The following is a 23342-nucleotide window of genomic DNA, read 5'->3' as shown; positions in this document are numbered from 1 at the left end:
TAGCACCTTGGACCTTCAAACTAGCTTATGTGTTCCCGCCATTTCCTCTCATCCCCAGGCTGATAGCCAGGATCAAGCAGGAGAGGGCGTCGGTGATCTTGATAGCTCCTGCGTGGCCACGCAGGACTTGGTATGCAGATCTGGTGAATATGTCATCGGCTCCACCTTGGAAGCTACCTTTGAGACGAGACCTTCTTGTTCAGGGTCCGTTCGAACATCCGAATCTGGTTTCACTCCAGCTGACTGCTTGGAGATTGAACGCTTGATTTTATCAAAGCGAGGATTCTCAGATTCTGTGATCGATACTCTTGTTCAGGCCAGAAAGCCTGTGACTAGAAAGATTTACCACAAAATTTGGAAAAAATATATCTGTTGGTGTGAATCTAAAGGATTCCCTTGGGACAAGGTTAAGATTCCTAGGATTCTATCCTTCCTTCAAGAAGGATTGGAAAAAGGATTATCTGCAAGTTCCCTGAAGGGACAGATTTCTGCCTTGTCGGTATTACTTCACAAAAAGCTGGCAGCTGTGCCAGATGTTCAAGCCTTTGTTCAGGCTCTGGTTAGAATCAAGCCTGTTTACAAACCTTTGACTCCTCCTTGGAGTCTCAATTTAGTTCTTTCAGTTCTTCAGGGGGTTCCGTTTGAACCCTTACATTCCGTTGATATTAAGTTATTATCTTGGAAAGTTTTGTTTTTAGTTGCGATTTCTTCTGCTAGAAGAGTCTCAGAATTATCTGCTCTGCAGTGTTCTCCTCCTTATCTGGTGTTCCATGCAGATAAGGTGGTTTTACGTACTAAACCTGGTTTTCTTCCAAAAGTTGTTTCTAACAAAAACATTAACCAGGAGATTATCGTACCTTCTCTGTGTCCAAAACCAGTTTCAAAGAAGGAACGTTTGTTGCACAATTTGGATGTTGTTCGCGCTCTAAAATTCTATTTAGATGCTACAAAGGATTTTAGACAAACATCTTCCTTGTTTGTTGTTTATTCAGGTAAAAGGAGAGGTCAAAAAGCAACTTCTACCTCTCTCTCTTTTTGGATTAAAAGCATCATCAGATTGGCTTACGAGACTGCCGGACGGCAGCCTCCCGAAAGAATCACAGCTCATTCCACTAGGGCTGTGGCTTCCACATGGGCCTTCAAGAACGAGGCTTCTGTTGATCAGATATGTAGGGCAGCGACTTGGTCTTCACTGCACACTTTTACCAAATTTTACAAGTTTGATACTTTTGCCTCTTCTGAGGCTATTTTTGGGAGAAAGGTTTTGCAAGCCGTGGTGCCTTCCATTTAGGTGACCTGATTTGCTCCCTCCCTTCATCCGTGTCCTAAAGCTTTGGTATTGGTTCCCACAAGTAAGGATGACGCCGTGGACCGGACACACCTATGTTGGAGAAAACAGAATTTATGTTTACCTGATAAATTTCTTTCTCCAACGGTGTGTCCGGTCCACGGCCCGCCCTGGTTTTTTTAATCAGGTCTGATATTTTATTTTCTTTAACTACAGTCACCACGGTACCATATGGTTTCTCCTATGCAAATATTCCTCCTTAACGTCGGTCGAATGACTGGGGTAGGCGGAGCCTAGGAGGGATCATGTGACCAGCTTTGCTGGGCTCTTTGCCATTTCCTGTTGGGGAAGAGAATATCCCACAAGTAAGGATGACGCCGTGGACCGGACACACCGTTGGAGAAAGAAATTTATCAGGTAAACATAAATTCTGTTTTTCTTAGACTCTTAACAGAATGAAGGCTTATTATGGGCTATACACTGGTTGACACTCTTGTGGGCTAAATCGTTTGCTTTATTTAAGTTTTTTATGAAGTTTTGAAGTGATTTTCTAAACTTTTAGTGTTTGGGAACGTTTTTAGGCGCCAGGCAGTCGTTTAGACACCTTCCCAGTCAGGAAGGGCCTTTCACTATAGTAGGCAGAGCCTCATTTTCGCGCCATAATTGCGCAGTTTTCTTTTGGATGCAGCTGCATGTGAGAGGGTCTGGTGATCATTGAAAACGTTCCTGGAAGGCTTAATTTGGTATCGTATATCCCCCAAGGACAGGTGAAGTCGCAGCAAACGCTGTGGCTGGGACTGTAGTGGGGTTAAAATTTCTAATTGATTAAATGGCTCCGGTTTCCTCATTTAAGGGGTTAATAGCTTGAAAATTGGGGTGCAATACTTTAAAAGCATTAAGATACTGTGGTGAAAATTTGGTAAAGATTGGATATTTCCTTCATAGTTTTTCACATATTCAGAAATAAAGTGTGCTCTGTTTAACATTTAAAGACAGTAACGGTTTTGTTTAAAAACGGTTTTTTTTGCATTATTAGCCTGTTTAAGCCTGTCTAACATGTCTGTACCTTCAGATAGAACATGTTCTGTATGTATGGAGGCCAAGGTGGTCCCCCCTTCAAATGTATGTGATAATTGTGCCATGGCGTCCAGACAAAGTAAGGACAGTACTGTCACTTTTAATAAGGTTGCCCAAGATGATTCATCAAATGAAGGTAGTGGGGATAGTTCTTCATCCTCTCCTTCTGTGTCAATACCAGTTATGCCCGCGCAGGCTACCCCTAGTTCTAGCACGCCAATGCTTGTTACTATGCAACAATTAACGGCAGTAATGGATAATTCCATAGCTAATATTTTATCCAAAATGCCAGCATTTCAAAGAAAGCGTGATTGCTCAGTTTTAAATACAGTGGAGCAAGAAGGCGCTGACGATAATTTATCTGTCATACCGTCACACCAGTCAGAAGTGGCAGTGAGGGAGGGTTTGTCGGAGGGAGAACTTTCTGATTCAGGAAGAATTTCTCAACAGGCAGAACCTGATGTTGTGACGTTTAAATTTAAGTTAGAGCATCTCCGCGCTAACTACACTGGATGATTGTGACTCTTTGGTCATTCCAGAAAAATTGTGCAAGATGGACAAATTCCTAGAGGTCCCGGTGCACCCTGATGCCTTTCCGTTATCCTAAAAGGGTGGCGGACATAGTGAATAAGGAGTGGGAGAAACCAGGCATACCTTTTGTCCCACCTCCTATATTTAAGAAATTGTTCCCCATGGTCGACCCAAGGAAGGACACATGGCAAACAGTCCCTAAGGCTGAGGGGGCAGTTTCTACGCTAGCCAAATGCACGACTATTCCCATTGAGGACAATTGTGCTTTCAAAGATCCTATGGATAAAAAATTGGAGGGTTTGCTTAAAAAGATTTTTGTTCAGCAAGGTTTCCTCCTCCAACCAATTTCGTGCATTATTCCTGTCACTACGGCGGCGTGTTTTTTGTTTGATGAACTAGAAAAGTCGCTTAATATGGAGACTCCATATGAGGAAGTCATGGACAGAATTCACGCACTTAAGTTAGCTAATTCCTTTATTTTAGATGCCGCTTTGCAATTGGCGAGGTTAGCGGCGAAAAATTCAGGGTTTGCAATTGTGGCGCGCAGAGCGCTCTGGCTAAAGTCTTGGTCGGCGGATGTATCTTCCAAGACAAAATTGCTTAATATTCCTTTCAAAGGTAAGACCCTTTTTGAGCCAGAATTGAAGGAAATTATTTCAGACATCACTGGGGGAAAGGGCCATGCCCTTCCACAGGATAGGCCTTTTAAGGCTAAGAATATGTCCAATTTTCGTTCCTTTCGTAACTTCAGGAACGGACCGTCTTCTAACTCTGCAGCCTCTAGACAAGAGGGTAACGCTTCCCAGGCTAAGCCAGCTTGTAAACCAATGCAAGGCTGGAACAAGGGTAAACAGGCCAAGAAGCCTGCTGCTGCTACCAAGACAGCATGAAGGGGTAGCCCCCGATCCGGGACCGGATCTAGTAGGGGGCAGACTCTCTCTCTTTGCTCAGGCTTGGGCAAGAGATGTTCCGGATCCCTGGGCACTAGAAATAGTCTCTCAGGGTTATCTTCTAGAATTCAAGGAACTTCCTCCAAGGGGAAGGTTCCACATGTCTCGCTTATCTTCAGACCAGATAAAGAGACAAGCATTCTTACATTGCGTAGGAGACCTGTTAAAGATGGGAACGATACACCCAGTTCCAACAGAGGAACAAGGTCAGGGGTTTTACTCAAACCTGTTTGTAGTTCCCAAAAAAGAGGGAACTTTCAGACCAATTCTGGATTTAAAAATTCTAAACAAATTCCTCAGAGTTCCATCATTCAAAATGGAAACCATTCGAACAATTCTACCTACAATCCAGGAGGGTCAATATATGACTACCGTGGATTTAAAGGATGCGTACCTACACATTCCTATCCACAAAGATCATCATCAGTTCCTAAGGTTCGCCTTTCTGAACAAACATTACCAGTTCGTGGCTCTTCCGTTCGGTTTAGCCACTGCTCCCAGAATTTTCACAAAGGTGCTAGGGTCCCTTCTAGCGGTTCTAAGACCGAGGGGCATTGCAGTGGCATTTTATTTAGACGACATTCTAATTCATGCGTCGTCTCTTTCCAAGGCAAAGGCTCATACAGACATTGTTCTAGCCTTTCTCAGATCTCACGGGTGGAAGGTGAACGTAGAAAAGAGTTCCATGTCCCCGTCAACAAGAGTTCCCTTTTTGGGAACAATAATAGATTCTTTAGAAATGAAGATCTTCCTGACAGAGGTCAGAAAGTCAAAGCTTCTAAACGCTTGTCAAGTTCTTCACTCTATTCTGCAGCCTTCCATAGCTCAGTGCATGGAAGTAATAGGATTGATGGTTGCAGCAATGGAAATAGTTCCTTTTGCTCGAATTCATCTAAGATCATTACAATTTTGCATGCTCAATCAGTGGAATGGGGACTATGCAGACTTGTCTCCCCAGATTCAAGTAGACCAGGTAACCAGAGACTCACTCCGTTGGTGGTTGACTCATGATCACCTATCTCAGGGAATGAGTTTCCGCAGACCAGAGTGGGTCATTGTCACGACCGACGCCAGTCTACTAGGCTGGGGCGCGGTCTGGAACTCCCTGAAAGCTCAGGGTCTATGGTCTCGGGAAGAGTCCCTTCTCCCGATAAACATCCTGGAACTGAGAGCGATATTCAATGCGCTCCGGGCTTGGCCTCAACTAGCAAAGGCCGGATTCATAAGATTCCAGTCAGACAACATGACGACTGTAGCTTACATCAACCATCAGGGAGGAACAAAGAGTTCCTTGGCGATGAGAGAGGTATCCAAGATCATCAAATGGGCGGAGGATCACTCCTGCCACCTATCTGCGATTCACATCCCAGGAGTAGACAACTGGGAGGCGGATTATTTGAGTCGTCAGACTTTCCATCCGGGGGAGTGGGAACTCCACCCGGAGGTCTTTGCCCAGTTAACTCAATTATGGGGCATTCCAGACATGGATCTGATGGCGTCTCGTCAGATCTTCAAGGTTCCTCGCTACGGGTCCAGATCCAGGGATCCCAAGGCGACTCTAGTGGATGCATTAGTGGCGCCTTGGTCGTTCAACCTAGTTTATGTGTTTCCACCGTTTCCTCTCCTTCCCAGGCTCGTAGCCAGGATCAAACAGGAGGAGGCCTCGGTGATTCTGATAGCTCCTGCGTGGCCACGCAGGACTTGGTATGCAGACCTGGTGAATATGTAATCGGTTCCACCAGGGAAGCTACCTTTGAGACAGGATCTTCTAGTACAAGGTCCATTCGAACATCCAAATCTAGTTTCTCTGCAGCTGACTGCTTGGAAATTGAACGCTTGATTTTAACCAAGCGTGGATTTTCAAATACAGTGATAGATACTCTGGTCCAAGCCAGAAAACCTGTGACTAGAAAGATTTACCATAAAATATGGAAAAAATATATCTGTTGGTGTGAATCCAAGGGATTCTCCTGGAGTAAAATTAAAATTCCTAAGATTCTTTCCTTTCTCCAAGAGGGTTTGGATAAAGGGTTGTCAGCGAGTTCTCTAAAAGGACAGATTTCTGCCTTATCTGTTTTGTTACACAAACGCCTGGCAGCTGTGCCAGATGTACAAGCTTTTGTACAGGGTTTGGTCAGAATCAAGCCTGTTTACAGACCCATGACTCCTCCTTGGAGTCTAAATTTAGTTCTTTTAGTTCTTCAAGGGGTTCCGTTTGAACCTTTACATTCCATAGATATCAAGTTACTATCTTGGAAAGTTCTGTTTTTGGTTGCTATTTCTTGTGCTAGAAGAGTTTCTGAATTATCTGCTTTGCAGTGTGATCCACCCTATCTGGTGTTCCATTCAGATAAGGTCGTTTTGCGTACCAAGCCTGGTTTTCTTCCGAAAGTTGTTTCCAACAAGAATATTAACCAGGAAATAGTTGTTCCTTCTCTGTGTCCGAATTCAAGGAAGGAACGTTTGTTACACAATTTAGATGTAGTCCGTGCTTTAAAGTTCTATTTAGAAGCAACAAAGGATTTTAGACAAACCTCGTCTTTGTTTGTCGTTTACTCTGGTAAGAGGAGAGGACAAAAAGCTACTGCTACCTCTCTTTCTTTCTGGCTGAAAAGCATTATCCGATTGGCTTATAAGACTGCCGGACGGCAGCCTCCTGAACGAATCACAGCTCACTCCACTAGGGCTGTGGCTTCCACATGGGCCTTCAAGAACGAGGCTTCTGTTGATCAGATATGTAAGGCAGCGACTTGGTCTTCTCTGCACATTTTTGCCAAATTTTACAAATTTGATACTTTTGCTTCTTCGGAGGCTGTTTTTGGGAGAGAGGTTTTGCAAGCCGTGGTGCCTTCTGTTTAGGTAACCTGATTTGCTCCCTCCCTTCATCCGTGTCCTAAAGCTTTGGTATTGGTTCCCACAAGTAAGGATGACGCCGTGGACCGGACACACCAATGTTGGAGAAAACAGAATTTATGCTTACCTGATAAATTTCTTTCTCCAACGGTGTGTCCGGTCCACGGCCCGCCCTAGTTTTTTAATCAGGTTTGAAAAATTTCTTTCTCTATACACTACAGTCACCACGGCACCCTATAGTTTCTCCTGTTTTTCTCCTAACCGTCGGTCGAATGACTGGGGGGTGGAGCCTGAGGAGGGGCTATATGGACAGCTTTTGCTGTGCTCTTTGCCATTTCCTGTTGGGGAAGAGAATATTCCCACAAGTAAGAATGAAGCCGTGGACCGGACACACCGTTGGAGAAAGAAATTTATCAGGTAAGCATAAATTCTGTTTTTTTCTCTTAAAGGCACAGTACCGTTTTTATTTTTTGCTTGTTCACAGTTATTAAAGTGTTTTCCAAGCTTGCTGGTCTCATTACTAGTCTGTTTAAACATGTCTGACATAGAGGAAACTCATTGTTCATTATGTTTAGAAGCCATTGTGGAACCCCCTCTTAGAATGTGTACCAAATGCACTGATTTTACTATAGATTACAAAGACCATATTCTTGCTTTAAAAAATTTATCACCAGAAGAAATTGACAAGGAGGAAGTTATGCCGTCTAACTCTCCCCACGTGTCAGATCCTATAAATCCCGCTCAGGGGACGCCAAGTACATCTAGCGCGCCCATTGCGTATACCTTGCAAGACATGGCGGCAGTTATGAATCATACCCTTACAGAGGTATTATCTAAACTGCCAGGATTGCAAAGAAAGCGAGACAGCTCTGGGACTAGAATAAATACAGAGCTCTCTGACGCTTTAGTAGCTATCTCTGATACACCCTCACAATATAATGAAGCTAAAGCAGGGGAGCTTCAATCTGTGGGTGATTTTTCTGATTCAGGGAAGATACTTCAATCTGATTCTGATATGTCTACATTTAAATTTAAGTTTGAACGCCTCCGCGTATTGCTCAGGGAGGTTTTAGCAACTCTGGACGACTGTGACACTATTGTAGTCCCAGAGAAATTATGTAGATTGGATAAATACTATGCAGTACCTACTTACACTGATGTTTTTCCAATCCCTAAAAGGTTTTCTGAAATTATTACTAAGGAATGGGATAGACCAGGTGTACCATTCTCTCCCCCTCCTGTTTTTAAAAAGATGTTTCCTATAGACGCCGCTACACGGGACTTATGGCAGATGGTCCCTAAGGTGGAGGGAGCAGTTTCTACTCTAGCTAAGCGTACCACTATCCCTGTCGAGGACAGTTGTGCTTTTCTAGATCCAATGGATAAAAAATTAGAGGGTTACCTTAAGAAAATTTTTATTCAACAAGGTTTTATTCTCTGGTTTGAGTCCCTAGAGGAGGCTCTACAGGTTGAAACCCCGTTGGAAGATATTATTGACAAGCTTAGGGCCCTTAAGCTAGCCAATTCATTTGTTTCTGACACCGTTGTTCATTTAACCAAGCTAACGGCTAAAAATTCAGGCGCATAGGGCGCTATGGCTTAAATCCTGGTCAGCTGACGTGACTTCAAAGTCTAAACTTCTCAACATTCCCTTCAAAGGACAGATCCTATTCGGGCCTGGACTGAAGGAGATCATTTCTGACATCACTGGAGGAAAAGGTCACTCCCTTCCTCAAGACAGATCCAACAAATTAAGGACCAAACAGTCTAGTTTTCGGCCCTTTCGAAACTTCAAGAGTGGCGCAGCTTCAACTTCCTCTAACACAAAACAAGAGGGAACTTTTGCCCAGTCTAAGCCGGTCTGGAGACCTAACCAGGCTTGGAACAAGGGGAAACGGGCCAAGAAGCCTGCTGCTGCCTCTAAGACAGCATGAAGGAACAGCCCCCGATCCGGAAACGGATCTAGTAGGGGGCAGACTCTCTCTCTCTCTTCGCCCAGGCTTGGGCAAGAGATGTCCAGGATCCCTGGGCATTTAAAAATTGTGTCCAAGGGTTATCTTCTGGAATTCAAAACCTCTCCCCCAAAAGGGAGATTTCATCTCTCACTTTTATCTGCAAACCAGATAAAGAGAGAAGCATTCTTACATTGTGTTCAAGACCTCCTAGTTATGGGAGTGATCCACCCAGTTCCGCAGGAGGAACAGGGACAGGGCTTTTATTCAAATCTGTTTGTTGTTCCCAAGAAAGAGGGAACATTCAGACCAATCTTAGATCAAATCTTAAACAAATTTCTCAGAGTCCCATCCTTCAAGATGGAGACTATTCGAACCATCCTTCCTATGATCCAGGAGGGTCAATACAGGCACTACCAGTTTGTGGCTCTTCCCTTCGGGTTGGCCACGGCACCAAGAATCTTTACAAAGGTTCTAGGGTCCCTTCTAGCGAGCCTAAGGCCGCGGGCTATAGCAGTAGCCCCTTACTCAGACGACATTCTGATACAGGCGTCGACTTTTCAAGTTGCCAGGCCTCACACGGACATTGTTCTGGCATTTCTGAGGTTGCATGGGTGGAAAGTGAATGAAGAAAAAAGTTCTCTATCCCCTCTCACAAGAGTTTCCTTCCTAGGAACTCTGATAGATTCTGTAGAATTTAAGATTTACCTGACAGAGGCCAGGTTTTCAAAACTTCTAAATTCCTGCCGTGTTCTTTATTCTACTTCTTGCCCTTCAGTGGCTCAGTGTATGGAAGTAATCGGCTTAATGGTAGCGGCAATGGACACAGTGCCGTTTGCCCTCCTACATCTCAGACCGCTGCAACTCTGCATGCTCAGTCAGTGGAATGGGGATTACACAGATTTGTCCCCTCTGCTAAATCAGGATCAAGAGACCAGGGATTCTCTTCTCTGGTGGCTATCTCGGGTCCATCTGTCCAAGGGTATGACCTTCCGCAGGCCAGATTGGACAATAGTAACGACAGATGCCAGCCTTCTGGGCTGGGGTGCAGTCTTGAACTCCCTGAAGGCTCAGGGCTTGTGGACTCAGGAGGAGACACTCCTTCCGATAAACATTCTGGAACTAAGAGCGATATTCAATGCTCTTCAGGCTTGGCCTCAGCTAGCTGCGGTCAGGTTCATCAGATTTCAGTCGGACAACATCACGACTGTAGCTTACATCAACCATCAAGGGGGAACAAGGAGTTCCCTAGCAATGTTGGAGGTTTCAAAAATAATTCTATGGGCAGAGGTTCACTCTTGCCATCTATCAGCTATCCATATCCCAGGAGTAGAAAACTGGGAGGCGGATTTTCTAAGTCGACAGACTTTTTTCATCCGGGGGAGTGGGAACGCCATCCGGAGGTGTTTGCACAGTTGATTCAACTTTGGGGCAAACCAGAACTGGATCTCATGGTGTCTCGTCAGAACGCCAAGCTTCCTTGTTACGGGTTCAGGTCCAGGGATCCCAAGGCAGCGCTGGTAGATGCTCTAGCAGCGCCTTGGTCTTTCAACCTGGCTTATGTGTTTCCACCGTTTCCTCTGCTCCCTCGTCTGATTGCCAAGATCAAGCAGGAGAGAGCTTCAGTGATTTTGATAGCACCTGCGTGGCCACGCAGGACTTGGTATGCAGATCTGGTGGACATGTCATCCTTTCCACCTTGGACTCTGCCGCTGAGGCAGGACCTTCTACTTCAAGGTCCCTTCAAACATCCAAATTTAATTTCTCTGCGTCTGACTGCTTGGAGATTGAACGCTTGATTTTGTCAAAACGTGGTTTTCCCGAGTCGGTCATTGATTCCTTAATTCAGACTCGAAAGCCTGTCACCAGGAAAATCTATCATAAGATATGGTGTAAATATCTTCATTGGTGTGAATCCAAGGGTTACTCATGGAGTAAAGTCAGGATTCCCAGGATATTGTCTTTTCTCCAAGAAGGATTGGAGAAGGGATTGTCAGCTAGTTCCTTAAAGGGACAGATTTCTGCTCTGTCTATTCTTTTGCACAAGCGTCTGGCGGATGTTCCAGACGTTCAGGCGTTTTGTCAGGCTTTAGTTAGAATCAAGCCTGTGTTTAAACCTGTTGCTCCGCCATGGAGTTTAAATTTAGTTCTTTTAAAGTTCTTCAAGGGGTTCCGTTTGAACCTCTGCATTCCATAGATATCAAGCTTTTATCTTGGAAAGTTCTGTTCTTGGTAGCTATCTCTTCGGCTCGAAGAGTTTCAGAGTTATCTGCCTTGCAGTGTGATTCCCCTTATCTGATCTTCCATGCAGATAAGGTAGCTTTGCGTACCAAACCTGAGTTTCTTCCTAAGGTGGTATCCAATAAGAATATCAATCAAGAGATTGTTGTTCCGTCACTGTGTCCTAATCCTTTTTCAAAGAAGGAACGTCTATTACACAATCTTTACGTGGTTTGTGCTTTAAAGTTTTATTTACAAGCTACTAAAGATTTTCGTCAAACATCTGCATTGTTTGTTGTCTACTCTGGACAGAGGAAAGGCCAAAAGGCTTCAGCAACTTCTCTTTCTTTTTGGTTAAGAAGTATAATCCGCTTAGCTTATGAGACTGCTGGTCAGCAGCCTCCTGTAAGAATTACAGCTCATTCCACTAGAGAGGTGGCTTCCACATGGGCCTTTAAAAATGAGGCTTCTGTTGAACAGATTTGTAAGGCCGCGACTTGGTCTTCGCTTCATACTTTTTCTAAATTCTACAAATTTGATACTTTTGCTTCTTCGGAGGCTATTTTTGGGAGAAAGGTCTTACAGGCAGTGGTGCCTTCCGTTTTTAAGCGCCTTCCTTGTCCCTCCCTTCATCCGTGTCCTATAGCTTTGGCATTGGTATCCCACAAGTAATGGATGAATCCGTGGACTGGATACATCTTACAAGAGAAAACAAAATTTATGCTTACCTGATAAATTTATTTCTCTTGTGGTGTATCCAGTCCACGGCCCGCCCTGTCATTTTAAGGCAGGTGTTTTTTAATTTTTAAACTACAGTCACCACTGCACCCTATAGTTTCTTCTTTCTCTTGCTTGTCTTCGGTCGAATGACTGGGAGGTGGCAGTTAGGGGAGGAGCTATATAGACAGCTCTGCTGTGGGTGATCCTCTTGCAGCTTCCTGTTGGGAAGGAGAATATCCCACAAGTAATGGATGATCCGTGGACTGGATACACCACAAGAGAAATAAATTTATCAGGTAAGCATAAATTTTGTTTTTCAGGGACCTGTGTGTAGGTCTGGCGACTTTGGTTGCCTGGAACGTGCCTTCTGTTTGGGGGTTGCTTTTGCAGTCTGTTTCTTGATTGACTGCTTCTTCCTTGCAAGTACCCTCTGTGTCGTCCTGTTGTGGACTCTGTGTTTTCAAACTTGAGGTTTTCACCTGGGTGTATTGCACACTTTTTCATGGTTGCATACTTTGGTATTCTATGGCCAGGCACTGGGAGGACTTTGCCTCTTCTTTTGCATTTCGTGCATGCTGTATATTGGGGAGACGTCTGTTTGGTCTCTGTGCCCGGTCTTATCCCGGGTTTCGCTTGGTATAGGCGTGGCCTCCTTTTCCTGTGTGGGCCCCTTTGGGTCTCTGTCAGTTGGTCTCACTCGTGGAGGTGTTCTCTTTGTATTAGGGGACCTTTCGGTTTCCTTGGTTCACCTTTTGCCTTGTTCCCTTGGGGGTTTCGGCTGGTGTCTCCATTTGTGGAAATGATCGGTGGGGGACCGTTTGTTGGGCGACGGTGTCTCCTGGAGGACTGTTGGCTCAGACGTGTCCGTTTGCGGTCTCTGGTTTGGCTTCTGGACTAACTGAGAGTCAGTGTCATTGGGGCTTTTCCTCTTAAAATTTTCTCGGCTTCGGACGAAGCAGGTTTTTTTATTGGGTAGAGATTCAGGTCTGGTGCCCTCAGTATGGGCCGCCTATTGTACCCTCCCGTCTTGGCATTCAGTGTCCTCTATAGCTTGGGTATTGTTTTCACAAAAGTAATGAATGCAGCTGTGGACTCTTCATCTCCCCTACCCGTAATTTTATGTGGGGTGTCCTTATATTCTTCTGGCACCTTTCACCCTGATATTTCTTCTACTGTTCCTTTTTCCTCTGCAGAATGATTGGGGGTTGAGGGGGGTGGGAGGAGTATTTAAGCCTTTGGCTGGGTTGTCTTTGCCTCCTCCTGGTGGCCAGGTTCTTATTTCCCAAAAGTAATGAATGCAGCTGTGGACTCTTTCCATCAGAAGAAAAGGAAATTATCAGGTAAGCATAATTTATGTTGTTGCTATCCTTCCCAGGGGTCATCTACTAGCTTATTGGATTTATCTGGTGCAAGATTATCCGATGACGCCTCTGATACTTCAGAGGATGCTCTTTCTTGGTTGGAATCTGCTGCATGGAAGCCTCCAGCTGAGGAGGAACCAAACTTTAGATTTAGGATTGGACACTTACGTTTTCTGCTAAAGGAAGTTTTGGCTACTTTAGAGGTTCCAGAACCTAAGTTACCTGAGGAACCTTGTATTCCTAAATTAGATAGACTTTTTCTGTTCCCGTAAAGATGGCAAACATTATTAAAGGACCAGTCAACACTGTAGGTTTGCATAATCAACAAATGCAACATAACAAGACAATGCAATAGCAGTTAGTCTGAACTTCAAATGAGTAGTAGATTTTTTTTTTTTCTGACAGTTTTAAAAGTTGTCTTTTTCCACTCCCCCTGTACCATGTGACAGCCATCAGCCAATCACAAATGCATACATGTACCATGTGACAGCAATCAGCCATTCACAAATGCATACACACTTATTCTTGCACATGCTCAGTAGGAGCTGGTGACTCAGAAAGTTTAAATATAAAAAGACTGTGCACATTTTGTTAATGGAAGTTAATTAGAAAGTTGTTTAAAATTGCATGCTCTATCTGAATAATGAAAGTTTAATTTTGATTAAGTGTCCCTTTAAGAATGAATGGGAGAGACTCTGTTCTTCTTTTTCCCCTTCTACTTCCTTTAAGAAATTGTTCCCGGTTCTAGACTCTCAGTTGGAGTTGTGGGGTTCCGTCCCAAAAGTAGACAGTGCTATATCCACACTTGCTAAGTGCACTACTCTCCCACTTGAGGATATTTTGTCGTTTAAAGAGCCCATGGATAAGCAGCTGGAAACTCGATTAAGAAAAATGTTTCAGCATACGGGATATTTGTTCAGACCGGCGGCTGCGGGAGCGGCTACCTACTGGTGCGACTCCTTATCTGAGTTGATCGAGGTATATGGTCCCCTCGACACGTCCAGGAAAGAATTGGGGCCTTAAGGGTAGCTAATTCTTTTATTTGTTATGCAAATATGCAGATCATTCGCCTGAATGCCAAGGCTTTAGGTTTTTCTGTGCTAGCCCGTAGGGCACTCTGGCTTAAATCTTGGTCTGTGGACATGACTTTGAAGTCTAGAATTCTTTCCCTCCCATTCAAGGGGAAGATTCTTTTTGGTCCAGACCTTGACTCTTATCATATCCACGGTTACTGGAGGCAAAGGTGCCTTTTTACCGCAGGATAAGAAGAACAAACCTAAGGGACAAGGTCCTAATTTTCGTTCGGACAATTCCCAACGTCAGCAGCCCTGTACAAAGCCGGAACAGTCCAAGGGAACTTGGACACCTCCTCAGTCCTGGAATAAATCTAAGCAGAATAAGAAGTCCACCGAGTCAAAGTTGGCATGAAGGGGCGGCCCCCGATCCGGCTTTGGATCTGGTAGCAGGGAGACTGTCACTCTTTTCAGAAGCTAGGTTTGGGGACGTGCAAGACACGTGGGTACTGGAGGTCATCGCTCAGGGATACAGGATAGGTTTCAAGTCTCATCCTGCCAGGGGCAGATTCCTCTTATCAAACCTGTCATCAAGGCCAGAAAAAAAGGGAGGCTTTTCTAGGGTGTGTGATGGACCTCTCCGCCCTGGGGATCATTGTACCGGTACCTCCAGCAGAGAGAGGTCTGGGATACTACTCAAAGGTCCCAAAGAAAGAGGGCACTTTTCATCCAATTCTGGACCTAAAGTGTTTAAACAAATTCTTGGCTGTCCCCACGTTCAATATGGAGAAAATAAGGTCCATTCTTCCTTTAGTCCAGGAAGGACAATTTTATGACCACGATAGACCTGAAGGATGCCTACCTTCACGTCCCTATACACAAGGAACACTTCAGGTTCCTAAGATTTGCTTTCGTAGACCAGCACTTCCAGTTCATTGCACTTCTGTTTAGTCTGGCTACTCCTCCAAGGGTTTTTACGAAGGTTCCGGGGCCTCTGCTTGCAGTGGCCAGAACCAGAGGGATTGCAGTGGCGCCGTACTTGGACAATACTTTGGTCCAAGCACCATCCTGTCGTCTGGCAGAGGACCATTCAAAAGCACTTCTTTCTCTTCTTCGATCTCATGGATGGAAGATAAACTTAGAAAATAATTCTCTTATTCCCAGTATCAGGGTGGAATTCCTGGGTACGATAATAGACTCCATATCCATGAGGATATTTCTTACAGACCAGAGACATTACAAGCTAATTTTTCAATAGTCTTGCCCTCCAGACCTCCTTCAGGCCATCTGTGGCATGTTGTATGGATCCCTTTGCCAGATTCCATCTAAGACCTCTTCAGCTGTGCATGCTGAGACAATGGAACGGCAATAATTCAGATCTGTCTTAACCAATTTCTCTGGACAGTTGGTCGAGAGAATCGTTCTCCTGGTAAGCATAATTTATGTTTTATCCGTGGGCTGCTGTAGCAGCTAAGAACGCGATCGATTGAAACAAATAAAGGAGTTTTCTACATGATGTATCTTATACCTCATGAATAAAAGTCCCCTTTATTTGTTTTACAAAAGCTAGGATTGACTTTCACTTTAACTTAATACAGTTGGCCCTCGGTTTACGTCGGTTCAATTTGCGCCGTTTCAGAATAACAACCTTTCTTTTACAAGATACAATGAGTCCACGGATATCATCTTTGTGGGATATCGCCTCCTGGTCAGCAGGAGGAGGCAAAGAGCTCCACAGCAGAGCTGTATAATCAGCTCCTCCCTCCCCCCCAACCCAGTCATTCTCTTTGCCTGTGTTAGTGATAGGAAGAGGCAAAGTGAGGTGTTAGTAAAGATTCTTCAATCAAGTGTTTATTATTTTTTACAGTGGTGCCACTGTGTACTACTTTGTGCCAGGGTGTAGCCTAGACCAAATCACTCTCTTCAGTAAAAAAGAGAAGCATTTGGTGGCTTTAAGGCAATAGGAACTGGTGGGACATAATTCTCACTGCACCTCCTATACATTGTTTGCTGCCCTAATACAGATAGCCTAAGTACTTTTAACTCAGACTGCTCTTTGTCCACAGGGCTATGGGAGGGAGAGGACCTCTGCAAACCTGCTGGACTGCCATGCTGTCGCACAGCTTTTGAGGTAAGTGATAACTTTATTATTTCTGGGGATATACACTCTCAGAAAAAAAGTGAGCACCGTTTTTCTGGCAACACATATATGATAGGACTCTTTATGTGACAGGTGAATGTACCGTGTTATAGACAGTAAGTTCCCGGTGGTCTGTGCAGTAACTATGCGGACCGGGAGAGGACTAACTTCTGTTGTGGGCTGATAGATGGTGCGGCATCAACTTCCTCTAATAATAAACAAGAGGGAACTTTTGCTCAATCCAAGACGGTCTGGAGACCAAACCAGACCTGGAAAAAAGGTAAGCAGGTCAAAAAGCCTGCTGCTGTCTCTTAAGACAGCATGAAGGAAAGACCCCCTATCCGGTAACGGATCTAGTAGGGGGCAGACTTTCACTCTTCGCCCAGGCGTGGGCAAGAGATGTTCAGGATCCCTGGGCGTTGGAAATTATATCCCAGGGATATCTTCTGGACTTCAAAGCTTCCCCCCCAAAAGGGAGATTTCACCTTTCACAATTATCTGCAAACCAGATAAAGAGTGAGGCATTCTTACACTGTGTACGAGACCTCCTAGTTATGGGAGTGATCCATCCAGTTCCAAAGGAGGAACAGCGACAGGGTTTTTACTCAAATCTGTTTGTGGTTCCCAAAAAAGAGGGAACCTTCAGACTGATTTTGGATCTAAAGATCTTAAACAAATTCCTCAAAGTTCCGTTGTTCAAGATGGAAACTATTCGTACCATCCTACCACTGATCCAGGAGAGTCAATATATGACTACAGTGGATCTAAAGGATTCTTATCTTCACATTCCGATACACAAAGATCATCATCGGTTTCTCAGGTTTGCCTTTCAAGACAGGCATTACCAGTTGTAGCTCTTCCTTTTGGATTAGCTACAGCCCCAAGAATCTTTACAAAGGTTCTAGGGTCGCTTTTGGCGGTCCTAAGGCCGCGGGGCATAGCAGTAGCCCCTTATTTAGACGACATCCTGATACAGGCGTCAAACTTCCAAATTGCCAAGTCTCATACGGACGTAGTACTGGCATTTCTGAGGTCGCATGGGTGGAAAGTGAACGAGGAAAAGTGTTCTCTATCCCCACTCACAAGAGTTTCCTTTCTAGGGACTCTGATAGATTCTGTAGAAATGAAAATTTACCTTGACGGAGTCCAGGTTATCAAAGCTTCTAAATTCCTGTCGGGTTCTTCATTCGATTCCGTGCCCTTTGGTGGCTCAGTGTATGGAAGTAATCGGCTTAATGGTAGCGGCAATGGACATTAGTGCCGTTTGCACGCTTACATCTCAGACCGCTGCAACTATGCAGGCTCAGTCAGTGGAGCGGGGATTACACAGATTTGGCCCCTCAACTGAATCTGGACCAAGAGACCAGGGATCCTCTTCCCTGGTGGCTATCTCGGGTCCATCTGTCCAAAGGTATGACCTTCGCAGGCCAGATTGGACTATTGTAACAACAAATGCCAGCCTTCTAGGTTGGGGTGCAGTCTGGAACTCCCTGAAGGCTCAGGGATCGTGGACTCAGGAGGAGTCTCTCCTTCCAATAAATATTCTGGAACTAAGAGCGATATTCAAGGCTCTTCAGGTTTGGCCTCAGTTAGCAACTCTGAGGTACATCAGATTTCAGTCGGTCAACATCACGACTGTAGCTTACATCAACCATCGAGGGGGAACAAGAAGTTCCCTAGAGATGTTAGAAGTTTCAAAAATAATTCACTGGGCAGAGATTCACTCTTGCCACCTATCTGCTATCCATATCCCAGGTGTAGAGCACTGGGAGGCGGATTTTCTAAGTCGTCAGACTTTTCATCCGGGAGGATGGGAACTCCATCCGGAGGTATTTGCACAACTGATTCTCCGTTGGGGCAAACCAGAACTGAATCTCATGGCGTCTCGCCAGAACGCCAAGCTTCCGTGTTACGGATCCAGGTCCAGGGATCCCAAGGCGACACTGATAGATACTCTAGCAGCGCCCTGGTCTTTCAACCTGGCTTATGTGTTTCCACCGTTTCCTCTGCTCCCTCGACTTATTGCCAAGATCAAGCAGGAGAGAGCATCGGTTATTCTGATAGCACCTGCGTGGCCACGCAGGACCTGGTATGCAGATCTAGTGGACATATCATCCTTTCCACCATGGTCTCTGCCTCTGAGACAGGACCTTCTGATTCAGGGTCCTTTCAACCATCCAAATCTAATTTCTCTGAGGCTGACTGCCTGGAGATTGAATGCTTGATTTTATCAAAGCGTGGATTCTCCGAGTCAGTTATTGATACCTTAATACAGGCACGAAAGCCTGTCACCAGGAAAATTTACCATAAGGTATGGCGTAGATATCTTTATTGGTGTGAATCCAAGGGTTACTCATGGAGTAAGGTCAGGATTCCTAGGATTTTATCTTTTCTCCAAGAAGGTTTGGAAAAAGGATTGTCAGCTAGTTTCTTAAAGGGACAGATTTTTGCTCTGTCTATTCTTTTGCACTAGCGTCTGGCAGATGTTCCAGACGTTCAGGCATTTTGTCAGGCTTTAGTTTGAATCAAGCCTGTGTTTAAACCTGTTGCTCCACCATGGAGCTTAAACTTGGTTCTTAAGGTTCTTCAAGGAGTTCCGTTTGAACCTCTTCATTCCATAGATATCAAACTTTTATCTTGGAAAGGTCTTTTTTTTTTTTTTTTGGTAGCTATTTCCTCGGCTCGTAGAGTCTCTGAGCTATCTGCCTTACAATGTGATTCTCTTTATCTGATTTTTCATACGGATAAGGTAGTCCTGCGTACCAAACCTGGGTTCTTACCTAAGGTGGTATCTAACAAGAATATCAATCAAGAGATTGTGGTTCCATCCTTGTCTTACACAATCTGGACGTGGTCTGTGCTTTAAAGTTTTACTTACAAGCTACTAAAGATTTTCGTCAAACATCTGCTTTGTTTGTTGTCTACTCTGGACAGAGGAGAGGTCAAAAGGCTTTGGCAACCTCTTTTTCTTTTTGGCTTTGAAGCTTAATCCGCTTAGCCTATGAGACTGCTGGACAGCAGCCTCCTGAAAGGATTACAGCTCATTCCACTAGAGCTGTAGCTTCCACTTGGGCCTTTAAAAATGAGGCTTCTGTTGAACAGATTTGCAAGGCGGCGACTTGGTCTTCACTTCATACTTTTTCAAAATTTTACAAATTCGATACTTTTGCTTCTTCGGAGGCTATAGTTGGGAGAAAGATTTTACAGGCAGTGGTTCCTTCCATTTAAGTTCCTGCCTTGTCCCTCCCTTCATCCGTGTACTTTAGCTTTGGTATTGGTATCCCACAAGTAATGGATGATCCGTGGACTGGATACACCTTACAAGAGAAAACACAATTTATGCTTACCTGATAAATTTATTTCTCTTGTGGTGTAACCAGTCCACGGCCCGCCCTGTCATTTTAAGGCAGGTCATTTTTAAATTTAAACTACAGTAACCACTACACCCTATGGTTCCTCCTTTCTCGGCTTGTTTTCGGTTGAATGACTGGCTATGACAGTTAGGGGAGGAGCTATATTACAGCTCTGCTGTGGGTGTCCTCTTGCAACTTCCTGTTGGGAAGGAGAATATCCCACAAGTAATGGATGATCCGTGGACTGGATACACCACAAGAGAAATAAATTTAAGCATAAATTGTGTTTTTTTCTTTTTTAATTCAGAAAGAGCATGCAATTTTAAGCAACTTTCTAATTTACTCCTATTATCAATTTTTCTTCGTTCCCTTGCTATCATTATTGGAAAAAGAAGGCATCTAAGCTTTTTTTTGGTTTTAGTACTCTGGACAGCACTTTTTTTTTTTTCTTCAAAAGGTTTTTTTTTTTTAATTGAGGATTAAGCATTACAACAGATGTCACAGCGCAGGTGACCAACAGGTTAACATACACATAAACATTATGCCGTTGTAATGACACAGTAGACATAGCTATAAATGAAAATACTGAGCATATAGATCGAGCATGTCAAGTATGAAATAAGATATCTACCATATAAACCTCATTTTCGATTAATGTGAACAAAGAAATATATCAATTATGAAAACCTCGTTTACAAACAGTATGAACAAACTTAGAATACAAGGACCAAGTAGTACTTCAGTCCTTCACAGTAACTCAACTTTCTAGGAATTTCGTGAAGTCAGCTTAGGAGTACCTCTCCGTGTACTTCAACTAGTAATTGTAGTGCGCATCTCCAGGCGGGGGAGGCCTGGTATGGAAAGAGGCGGGGGGAGGAGGAGTATGAGCTCTCATGTTATATGAGGGGGAGGGGGGGGGAAAGGGGGTAGGACAAGAGAAAAAGAGGGGGGGCGATCATTTTATGTTAGGAAGTTTAAAAAAGCGGGTGTTATTGGCTAATTAGCATATCTCATCTGGATGTGGAAGTTTAATTATCGTGGTAGGGGTGACTAGAACCTTTAATTTGACCAGGAATTTAGCTTTGAGGTCCCTGGTGGTTAAACCAGGACTCCCAAATCTGCCAGTATAGCTCTTCCTTGTCCATATTGGAATAGAAACTTTGTTCCATTTTGGCATACACCTGCATTATAGATGTAACAACTGTTACATCTGGGGGATGGGTTTGTTTCCAGGCCCTTGCTATCGCCAGTTTCGTGGCCGCTAGGACAAAGATGACCAATTTAGAGACGTGGGTTGGAACGCTCCTCGGGAAAATGTGTAGAAGGGCGGTTGCAGGAGTGAGTGGAATAGAGAGCCCAAGGTTAGCACAGAGGGTTTTTACCTGTGTCCAGAGAGGTGCCAGTTTTGGGCAGTCCCACCAAATATGCATATCTGAACCTCTTTGCATGCACTCCCTCCAACACAAAGGGGACGTTGTAGGGAACATCTGTGACAGCCTCGTGGGAGTATAGTACCATTTTAGGAATAATTTCATGTAGGCCTCCAATGTATTTGCACAGTGTACCGTCTTTTTAGTTAACGTCATGGCTGTAGATAGGTCTTTATCTGAAATAGGTCTGGATAAATCTCCCTCCCAGGCCCTTAGCTGCCATGGTCTGTCTTTGTTAGTGGACGACTGTAAGAGATCATAGTGGAACGATATGAGCCTAGGAGTCCTAATAGGGAGTTGCCATAGCTTTTACCAGTTAGTCAGGGGCCTGTTTAGGGCTTTGGGGAATCCCCAAGATGTCATAAAAGCATAGAGCCTTGAGTATTCAAAAGAGGCCCACGGGGGGGGGGGGGGGGTCTCTGGGATAATTGTACTTATATTATGAGGTGTGATTAAGGTGCCTGAGAGGTATACACGGGAGACCACCTTCAGGTCCCAATCACTCCACTGCTGTATGTGTGTGTCAGGGAGAGCCGCCAGTAAGGCTGGTATAGAATGAATGGGAGACGGGTGTGGGGCGATGTCGCGTAGATTTCTAAGGCTATACCAAACTTTCAGATTATCTCTGATAATGACATTTTGTAGTCCCAAGCTGTAAACACAATGACTAGGGATCCAGGGTAAGTCTACCAACTTTAGGCCCAGGGGAAGGGCCAATGTTTCTATGCTTTTCCAGCCCTGTTGTTCCCCCTTGTCTGCCCACGCTGTGATATGAGAAAGCCTGGCTGCCTCATAATATCCACGTATGCTAGGCATTGCAACTCCTCCATATTCATATCTTTTTTGGAGTATCTTCGCCGCTACCCGGGGCCTGGACCTGTCCCAGATATAGTGTTGCCCAAGAGATTGGAGCTTATCTATTAGAGCGGTAGGTACATTAAGAGGGATACAGCGAAAATAGTACAGAATTTTTGACAAGATCGTCATTTTGAAGGAGGCGATGCGGCCCAGCCATGAAATTTCTTTAAGACTCCACGAGGAGGTAAGCTCAGTAACCTCTTTAATAAGGTTTGTATAGTTAACGGAAATAACTAATTTCGGGTCTGGACCAAGTTGTACCCCCACATGCCGAATAGTGGTTCGTGACCATTGGAAGGAGTACGATGTTTGTAGTATATCCAATTCAAATGCTGGAATGCATACTGGTAAAGCCTCTGTTTTGGTGACATTTACCTTGTAGTAACTATGAGCTCCGAACTCAGTGATAATATCAAAGAGTGCTGGCAGGGAGCCTATTGGGTTTGTTAAAAAGAGCGTAACATCGTCCGCGTACAGTGCGATCTTCGCAGTCGCGCCTCCAAGTTGAACCCCTCTTACTGTAGGTGATTGCCTAATAGCCTGAGCCAAAGGTTCAATAGCCATGGAAAAAATTAAAGGTGACAGGGGGCATCCTTGTCTGGTGCCGTTGGTGATACATATTTCCGGAGAGGCAAACCCCATACCCTTAACTACTGCTGAGGGGCAAGAATACAGGGCACGGATTGCTTTAATCACGTCCTCTGGTATGCCAAATTGAGCAAGCGTATGCCATAGGTATTCCCATCTGACCCTGTCAAACGCTTTTTCTGCGTCTGGACAGCACTTTTTTATTGGTGGATGAATTTATCCACCAATCAGCAAGGACAACCCAGGTTGTTCACAAAAATGGGCCGGCATCTAAACTTACATTCTTGCATTTCAAATAAAGATACCAAGAGAATGAAGAAAATTTGATAATAGGAGTAAATTAGAAAGTTGCTTAAAATTTCATGCTCAATCTGAATCATGAAAGAAATTTTTTGGGTACAGTGTCCCTTTAAGGTCTATTTATTATATTTATTTAATAAATACTTTTGCTGCGATGAAGAGGCTTGAATGAATGGCCAAAATAATCTTACAGATACCCCTGGAAGAGCATGACCTTGCAAATCGATTAATGGAATTTAACCAAAAAAATTAAACCTTACAGCAATGAATATGAAGTCAACCTCATGCTACATAATTAAAAACGAATCATTATTTCAACGTGAATAGACTTTGGATCATAATGTATCTTCAACACAATAGGATTAAAGGGACAGTCCATTTCAAATTTTGTATTGTTTAAAAATATAGATAGATAATACCTTTTTATTACCCATTCCCCAGTTTTGCATAACCAACACGGTTATATTAATATACTTTTAACCTCTGTGATTACTTTGTATCTAAGCCTCTTTTGACAGCCCCCTGATCACATGGCTATTTATTTATCTTTTATTTATTATCTATTGACTTGCATTTTAGCCAATTAGTGCAATATCAGCCACAACTCCACTGGAGAGAGCACAATGCTATCTATTTGGCACACATGAACTTGCAGTCTCCCCTTGTGAAAAGCAAATAAAATGTGATAAGAGGCTGTCTGTAGTGGCT

The 23342-nt window shown here is 44.2% G+C and overlaps 1 protein-coding gene across 1 annotated transcript in view; it reads left to right on the top strand.

Moving 5' to 3' along the window:
* Window positions 1-23342, top strand: part of RNF4 (ring finger protein 4) — a gene marked incomplete in the record, with an annotated part of 288611 nt that overhangs the window by 168556 nt on the left and 96713 nt on the right.

The sequence above is a fragment of the Bombina bombina genome, chromosome 2 (assembly GCF_027579735.1).
Source record: "Bombina bombina isolate aBomBom1 chromosome 2, aBomBom1.pri, whole genome shotgun sequence".
NCBI classification, from domain to species: Eukaryota; Metazoa; Chordata; class Amphibia; order Anura; family Bombinatoridae; genus Bombina; species Bombina bombina.
The sequence above is the reverse complement of the archived record's forward strand: the minus strand, read 5'-3'. Positions and strand labels throughout refer to the sequence as shown.